Raw genomic sequence first — 9,424 nt, forward strand, 5'->3', positions numbered from 1 at the left:
TTAAATATTATACTTGTAAATTTGTACTATGTAAATGAAGTTGCCTTGCCTATCATTCAGGAGTATGGCAAGTTCAACTATTTGAAAAGATATTCAAATACTGTATATACTTTGCTACTGTGGTTTAGACATAAACTGAAACGATTCTTAAGTGAAATGTCCACTGAAAAGAGAAGAGCTTAACTTAAAAATAAAGGTAAACAGTCACAAGCAATATTCAGGCTTTGATTAATTTAAAACTATTCAATGAGTGTAACACCCAATTGAATATTTTTAAATTGACTACAGTGTGGTCTATTTAAGTATAGGGCCACCAACCACCGGTCCGTGGCCTGTTACCGGTGGGTGTATAAACTGGTACCGGGCCGCACATTTTCCACTCACTCTTTGAAAACAACATAACATTATCTGTTAAGACTCAAGTAACAACAACAACAATGCTCCTTGCATGAGCCTTCAGCACATGCAATGTCGCTGTCATTTGACAGCAACTGGGTTTGTAAAGGTATTACACAATTTTGTCATCAAGTTTTCACTGAAACTGGTGAAATAAAAGTGCATATAAAGGACATGCCGTGTTTGCGTGTGTATATGCTTCTTTCTGTTAAAGGGACACAGTGTTAAGAGTTAGACCATTTTTCATTATGGGCAGCATGAGGTGCTGCATTTACCATTGTCCGTAGCTATAATAAACATGGCAGCCTCTGGATAAGTGCCACCACCGATGTAATATATTTTAATGATAACTAGACCTACGATTATATTTAAAACAAACTGTTGGCCGTTAAGAACACATTTATTTGCAAATTTTTGAAATGTACAGTAATTGAATTTATTAATTTTTAATGAAAAACGGTTTAAATCCTACACATTGTCCCTTTTACTAGCCATTTGCTTTAGGAAGCGGATATGCAAATATAATCTTATCATCGAAGAGGAAACAATTAAATGAACACTGATATTCAATAGGTGACACGTATCTCCTTCTCAGTAAACGAACAAGTGGGCGCGGTTAGTGCCAGAGTGATACGTGTCGTCATTTAACAATAAACGAATCACGAGTCCGGTTTATTAAAGTTCCTCCCACGCCCGCATGCAGGCTAAATTATTGGTCGTTTTCTGGAAAGTCACAAGTGAGCGATGGACTATGGCTCTATTGCCCACACCTGCAAATTCGCGCCCGAGTGAGCGTTGTTTAACTGGGGGAAAAAAATTATCCCATTGAGTGCCATCATTGCATAGATCCATCGGTTTCACCGGCAGTGACATGACGACCTCTGCCTTCCAAAGCAGATAAAAAAAGCACATATACTCCACACCTCCCAAAAATAATCCATAAAAGACGAATCCTTTTAAATACGACATGCATAGATGTTCAGATATTTTTAGGGGTTCGATCCTCCATTAGTTATCCAATCGTCTCCAGTAACCCTACACGACCTTCCTTGTCCTGCAACTACTGTATTTCGCATTCGCATACATACAACCAACTCGGATTTTTTCCGCACTACTCCTTGAAGCAACGCCCCTCGTAGATTAGTTGGTGAAAAGAAAAGACAGCGCTGACTTTCAGCCAATTAATGAAACGTTAGGCAGCATTTCCAGAGACTGACACATAAACACCCAATCACGGGAAATCTTCGTATGCACCACCCAATGGAGCCCCTGCACGGTCGCCAGGGAAACCCCATGGCGTGGCTGTGTGTCAGTATCGCTTGGACCTGTGGTTGATGCCGGCGGGGAGGGGGAGAGGAGGGGGTGGGTGCCTCTCGAATGCAAAGATCCGGGGCAGAATCAGAGCCCAGTAACATATACAACAGTACCCTTAAAAAAAAAAAAGCAATTGCCAATACTCGGTGTTTTTAAGTTTTAAAAAAAATCGCTTGGAATATATCGGTGACACCCAATGGATGTAGTGCACTTGGAAAGGACAGGGAATCAAACTTTCCCTTTATTTATGGGAGTCGCGGAGAAGTTTCTTTCCTACCGCTGGAGAGCGAGCTACTTTTAAAGGCAAAGGATACAGGAGACACCGCGGCCGAAGGAGGGGCCTACTGGTTTGATTGGATTTGATGTTGGGCTACTCCAGGGAATTCTATGAATTTGCCTTGTTTGTGCAAGTTTATCATGCATCTTTAGGTGAGTGTCCGATTCTTATGAGAGTTACTACCATTATAATCGGCTGTGCGAGCCAGTGACTAAATAGTAGATGCACATTATCGCGATAACCTGTCCGTCTTGACAGCTATGTGGCTAGCTACGATAGGTAGCTAACTATTTAGCATACACTTAAGTTTATTTGGAGTCGTTGAATAGTGTCAACTGTATTCACTATTTCGTGTTTTTGCGGGTGACCTGAATGTCCGTCAAACATGAATCAACTAAGGCTGCTGCTTTTTGACTGGACTTCATGGTTTTATTATGAGCTTCTCGTGTTGTTTTTTTACTATCTTGTTAAGCGACGGAAACACAGGTACGTTTTAATAGCGCGTGATCCACCGTATGTGCGTACATATAATTTATTATGTGTGTGTGTGTTATTTAAATTTGTGTGTGAAAAGTACTCCATGTTAGTTGGAAGCGTTTGTCCACCAACCGTGGAGCACACTCCACTCCTCTTAGCTAATTAATTAAAAAAAAATGTAAAATGTACACTGACACGAAACCCGTTTCAATTATTCAGAAGTAAACTTTTATCATTCCGCGCGTTAAATATTAAAGACTGTAACAAAAATATTAATACTTAAAATGTGTCGTCGTTATGTCGTCGTTGTATGTAAAACTCTGATTATCCAAAACATGAAATCTCTTGGATCCAAAACATTTAGTTTAATCGTTATGGCATCAAATCTTAAAGGGGCTCAGTCAAATTTTCTTCTCAAACGTCCACGATGCAGTTAGCATGCACGTAGCCCGTGTTAGCCAAAGCGACCAGCTGCTGTTGTCTTGTAGGTGACGTTAGCTAAAAAATCGTCTTACATTGACATTGGCATTCGACCTTATCTTTGGGGTGAGTTAAAGCCGTTATTGTGGTGATTTTGTGATACGTTTCTGTGTCTGTTTTCAGCGCTGTTATAACATATGTTTTTGGCTACATTCCTAACTTTGCTCGGGCGTGTGAATCCGACTCAAAGCTCGGTTGTTGCACCCCCCCCCCGTTTGTGCATTTTTCACCCCTGCATGTGGGCAGTCGACTGACTGCACAGATCCGCTTGGTTGGTGACTTGCTGTTCTCCTCCCCCACTTACCGACCCCCAGCCTCGGTGGCAGTGAAGAGAAATAGGTGGTATTTTAGTGGGGAGCTTCTGTTTCCTGTTTTAGACTCCGATTTGTATAAATGCCCAAGTGCAAGTAGCGCCGTGGAATGTATACATTTCAATTAAGCGTCATCAGTGAAATCTGACGGACATTTATATTCTTGCCATCATTACAAACATTTTTTCGTATAAGTAGAGTTCGGGCGATTTTATGGGATAATAGTGGAATGTGCTGTTGTACAGTATTGTTTACAGTACAGCATGTCCTTATGTGTGCGGGAAAGAAAATGAAACTGGCCTGCTTTAACATTATAGTCTGCGGTTTACATTAAAACCCTATTTTCTAACTGCCTCTGTGGCAGTATGCGGGTGAATCATGGGAGTAGTAAGGATTTTTTTTTTTTGCAAATGATGTTCTCCTTGATGCTAGATTTTCCAAGGTTTTGCATTGTATCATTTGTTTCACAGATGTTGTTCACAGTTTATTTCAAATAATTGGACACGATTTATCTGCCAAATATTTTTTCAACTTCACTCCATCAATCAACAAATAGGCATTATCTGCATGAAGTTAAAAAATATTAAGTTTTCAATCATGGTAAATGTGCTACATTTACAATATCTTGATGAATTATTACAAACTATTAAAGGGCAGTGAATACTACCATTTAGTTCACACCTACATAATGTTATGTGTATGTACATCACACACATAATAGTGTCTTTAAAGTCACCTATACACGATGTGACTATAATAATATATGTCGCTAAAATTAGGTCTATAACGTCCTGTTTGGGCTCATCTCTGCTGCTGCTTCTTTTTAAAGAACAGACTGGGCAGGTTTCGTGCTTGACTTGCCTTCTCTCATTTGAACTGCTAAAACCAAGACATGCTGTTTCGAGTGACATGTTATATTCTTAGGATCTTAGATGATACTTTTTGTGAAGTTCACAACTTATTTACTTTCTTTTCAGAAGCTACCTGTAAACCCAACCCTTGGTTCTGGCAAAAGCATCCTCAGGTGTTAAAAAATGAAAATTAAGTTTTCAATTTATACTAAATTCACAAACAATTTTCTTCAAAATGACACATAATACAGAATTTGACAACTTTACAGGAATTTGAATGTTGAACGCCCTAATTTTGAGAGAAACACAAGTTTTGACACACATCTTTAAGCAACGAGTACCTTTTTTGACCTCAAACATTTGAGGAAATGTTGAAAGACCAATGCAAAGTAATTTCAATAGAAGGTAATAATATCTGAAATTGCAAGCCTTTACAGGCCTAAATAGTTTGATGTCCCAATGTCAATTGTAATTTCATCAATTGAGCAAAAATGTTGGCCTTAAACTCACAACTTTGAATGTCTCATTATGCATGGATTTAATTTTCTGAGGCTTCAGCTGACAAAATTTGTTTATTTTATTCTTGCTGCTAGTGAGTTTTTTTGTTTTTTTTTTAAGTATCATATATTTCTATGTGAAATTTTATACGTACAGTGGATCCCCGGGTTACGGCGTCCCTGGCTTACGTTTTGTTTTCACGTTACGATGTGGAATATTGAGTTTTTCATCCCCTCTTTAAGGCATTTATCCTGCTTTACGATGAACATCAACGGCTGTCAAGACCTGTGGGATTGGTTGTGTTTGTTGTTTTGCCCCCTTGAGGCGTTTTTAGGTAATTGCTCTTATTTTCTGTTGGTGTCAAACTGCTTCCACTGCAACGCATCACTACAATGCTGGTCTGCTATTCGTAGGCGTCTCGACTCCCGTTGCTGACTATTGGTCAGTGTGATGAGGTCACAAAGATGCTGGTCTGCTATTGGTCGGCCGATGGGGTCACAAAGATGGCTGCCTAAAGACTTGATCTCGTCTGAGAGTGCTTTCAATATCGTATTTATTTATTTATTTATCCATGAGTCCCAAGATTGCTAGTAATGCTAAAGAGAGAACTAAGAAGATGATTTATTTGGAAACGAAGCTGGAGATAATCAAGAAATACGAAGAAAGCTAAACTAGCCCAGCCTAGGCTACCCTTACATGGCCATAACAAGCATAAATCAAAAGGTAAATAAATCCCTTAGATATTTTGTATTTATTATATTATTTAATTTTATGGGTGAATATTATAAATGAGTAGCACTTACTATACTATTTTGAGACCAATTTATAATACACACACATATATATATATATATATATATATATATATATACACACACACAATTTTTATGTTTTTTTTACCTGGGGTTTTGCACACATTAGCTAATTAACATAGATCTGTATTGCCTGCCATACGGCAAATTCGTGTTAAGATCCCAACCGCTGAACAGATTAATCTCGTAAACTGAGTACCCACTGTGTGGCGTGTGTGTGTGTGTGTGTGTGTAATATATATATATATATATATATATATATATATATATATATTATCCATATGTGTGTGTGTGTAATATATATATATATATATATATATATATATATATATATATATATATATATATATATATATATAATATATACACACACACACACATTAGGGTGGGACGAGATCTTGTGTTATGTGATTTCACGCCACGAGCAAGCCACGAGATACGTACATTTCCCTTTAACTTTGTTTTTGGAGGGATGAAGCCAGAAGTGCAATGGAGGGCAACTAGGCTGATGGGACGGATATGCCTGCGTGCTGCACTCCTGCACAGTAGGTGGCGGTCCGAGCTACCAAAATAACACAGGATATTAGTATGTACAGTACATCACACTCACTATGAAGCCATTTTCAACGGTGGAAGGCAGTGGTATTCGGTGGCTAATTCATACCCTTGAGGGATTCCGTCATGACATAACCTTAGTTGCAGAGTAGTTCCAACACTTTACAAGAAAACCAAAGCGTAGGTAATTGAGACAATGAAAGATGCAATTAACTTTGCCATGACGACTGATTCCTTTGCTTGCTGCTCTTTCAAAAGTTCACCTTTCCATCCCTGCGACATCGGTTGGCAGTCAGCATGTCTTTTTCACTGCAGGTTGTATAGTTACTGCCCAAAGAGCACAATTGGACCCTAACAATGTAGACATGCTTATATTCTAAAGAACATGACCATGGGTTAGGGTTAAAATTAGACAAATGTTAGTTTGCTCCACCATGGATGGCTTGTTGTGATGCCCAGAAGTAAAATCTCTTGCATGAATGTTTTTTTGTTTTTTTTGTTTAATGTTTGGCACTTTTTTTTTCTTGTAATGTTCAGCTGCACCTTTTCTTGAAGCAGTGTGTGAAAAGGAAGTATTTTATTTTGTTCACGTTAATCTCTTCTGAGATCTTGGCTGCGTCATTTGTTATTGTAGCAGCATTTTTTTTTTTAGATTATTACACCCTGCTCAATAAAAATAAATCATTATGAAATTGAAAAGTTTACATACATGAAAAAACTCAGTTTTCCACGTTTTAACATGAAAATAACGTAAGCCAGGGACGCTGTAACTCGGGGGCCCATAGATAGATAGATAGATAGATATATGCCCCCACCCACCCACCCACCCACCCAAAGTCTTGTAAATTTGGGTCTTTCTGACTCCGAGCGTCTCTTGAATGTTTTTTACTTTGTATCCCGCTTTGCTCAATCGCATGCTTTTCACTCTCGGTCATTACCGCCTTTTCTTATGGACGCCATGATCTACAGGATGTAAATGAATAACATTAAAGTCTTTGTAATTACAGCCAAACTGGTAACAATAAAGAGTCACTTACTCGTCGTCGTTTTTGATCCGATGATAGAAGATTGAAAATGGAGGAGTGGACACAGTTATTCTGTCGTATCAAGCGCAAACTTTTATGCATTTGCTCTAATGCTATCCTCCCAGTAGGTTACGGGTTGGAATGAACTTTTTCAATTGAGCAGCTAAATTGATAATATGGGGAAAGAATGAAATGTGTGGCAGTTGGGTTTGTTGGGTGTGAGGGAAAGCAGAAGACATGACTGTACCGCTATTTCTGTTGTCGATCTATTTATTATGAAGATGGCAGAAACATTTGTCACGGCTACAACGTAATGTGAACCTGCGGTAGATGTAAGCCACTTTTAATGCTTACACAATCAACAGATCCGTGACAGTGACACTCCATTCCTTAACAGCCAAGTGAAACTGTACTGCCCTCACCGAGACGGTATAATCTTACGATGCAAGATGTCCTCATAGTAGTTTGTACCTTTTAATGCACATTTTGGCACCAACAACAGCAGAGTGAAACCAAAAATGAAGAAGGAGGAGTAGTCCAAATATCTTTGTGTCATGTTCACGAGGAGCTGATTCAAAACCACTGTTCAATTTATTAATACTGTATTATTCATTTAAAGGGTTTAGAATCTCTGACTGTTTAACAACTGAAGAGGTTCGTCAAGCAAGAATGGGAAAGAATTCCACATGACAAGCTAAAAGAATTAGTCTCCTCTCTTCCAAAACATTTGAGTGTTATTAAAAGGAAAGTTGATGTAATGAAGTGGTAAACATGCCCTTTCTCAACTTCTACTGGACGTGTTGCAGCCATGAAATTCTAAGTTAATTGTTATTTGGCAAAAAAACAACTTGACAACAGTTTGAACATTAAATATGTTGTCTTTGTAGTGTATTAAATTCAAAATGGGTTGAGAGGGATTTTCAAATTGTTGTATTTTGTTTTTATTTACATTTTACACAGTTGTCCAACTTCAACCGAATCCAGTTTGTAATTGCTGTCGAATTGTCAAATAATTTAAGTTTCTCTCTTAAACCTGCTGTGAATGTGTGCTATCGAAAAACATGGCTGATTTGAGTTCCCTTCTTTATTATTATATTCACTCTGCTGATATTGATGCCAAGATGTGTATTAAAAGCTACAAACTACTATGAGAACGCTTTGCGTCATCACTTCAGAGTTTAGCTTGCTGTCTAGCTCGGACTAAGATTATTCTGGTCTCAGTGAGTACAGTGTAGTTTCACTTTGCTGTTAAGGAATGAACCGTTGAAATAAATGAGCTAACCAAGAAAAAATATTCATGCAGAACATAAAACAAATAGTTTGTAATCAATAAAAAACTATGTATGCAAACTCCAAGTTAATTCATAAACACATATGACCCACACACACGCAAATGAATAAAAATACTGTCTCGACTGTAGTAAATAATGTTACAATTATGACTGATAATGCTTCTGACGTTTTACCTTTACCCGTTCTATCAATTTAGCTGCTCATTTGAAAATGTTCATATTTATATCTTGTTTATCATAAATGTACTGATAAATATCAATAGTTTTCATTTGGACAACAGTCTAAAAATACAATACTATGAATTAATATATTAATAAAATGATAATATTTAGAATTTTAAATGACATGTGTGTTGTTCTACTTTTTTTCCATCTTATTTTGTACTATAAAAGTTATACAGTTTATAGTTAGCTTAAAAAATAGCAGTTGTCAACATGCTATTTTTGTGGAAAAAGTCATTTTCCTTACAAATCAAAACCACAACAAAAATACAATCTCCCTTTGTTATTTTGTCTTGCAAAAATGTCCCACATAGTGTGATGATTCTTTGCAGTTTTATAGATAGAAGCAGTAATTGAAGTAATTGAATCGAATTGTTTTGAATCGAAAATCAGTTCTGAATTGTAACGGAGATCCCAAAATTGGAATCGAATCGAGGCTAGTTATGTGTAAAAAGCGTCCCTACTTAGGAAAAATTTACGTTATGAAATGACTTTCGGATTCAAATTAATTTCTTAAGTAGAGGTACCACTGTATAATCATTTTGTATTTCATTTTCGCCTCATACCAAAAACAAAAGTCTAATTAACACGTAGTTGATGGAGTGTGACGATGTATCAATGTCGGCACTAAATTAAAAAAGTATAGGAGCATTCCAGACTGAAATGTGCACCATGTAGTGTCATCGTTGTCACACAAAGCAAGTATTCCGCAGAAGACGCTTACTTAAGTTCATTTTTACCTCGTCTCAGTTTATTAGTAGCTTCTTTTCAGTGATATAATGATGTTGACATACCAACATACCATGACACACCATATACATCTGTGTCAATTATGAGATCTATTGAGTTGTGGCTTGTTTATTACCATGGTGACAAGGGCATTATATGCTAACTGTTTTTTTCTGTAATACTTA

At 37.3% G+C, this 9,424-nt stretch overlaps 1 protein-coding gene across 5 annotated transcripts in view; it reads left to right on the forward strand.

Moving 5' to 3' along the window:
• Window positions 1–1,746: 1,746 nt before the first annotated feature.
• Window positions 1,747–9,424, forward strand: part of setd5 (SET domain containing 5) — a 59,013-nt gene continuing 51,335 nt past the window's right edge. For all 5 annotated transcript variants that reach the window (XM_088423429.1, XM_088423432.1, XM_088423431.1 and 2 more), the window contains exon 1: window positions 1,747–2,139. The gene's annotated coding sequence lies outside the window, so the exon portion shown is untranslated. The remainder of the gene's footprint in view (window positions 2,140–9,424) is intronic.

This window comes from Hippichthys cyanospilos, chromosome 9 (genome assembly GCF_059441005.1).
Source record: "Hippichthys cyanospilos isolate Australia breed blue-spotted pipefish chromosome 9, RoL_Hcya_1.0, whole genome shotgun sequence".
Classification (NCBI taxonomy): Eukaryota; Metazoa; Chordata; class Actinopteri; order Syngnathiformes; family Syngnathidae; genus Hippichthys; species Hippichthys cyanospilos.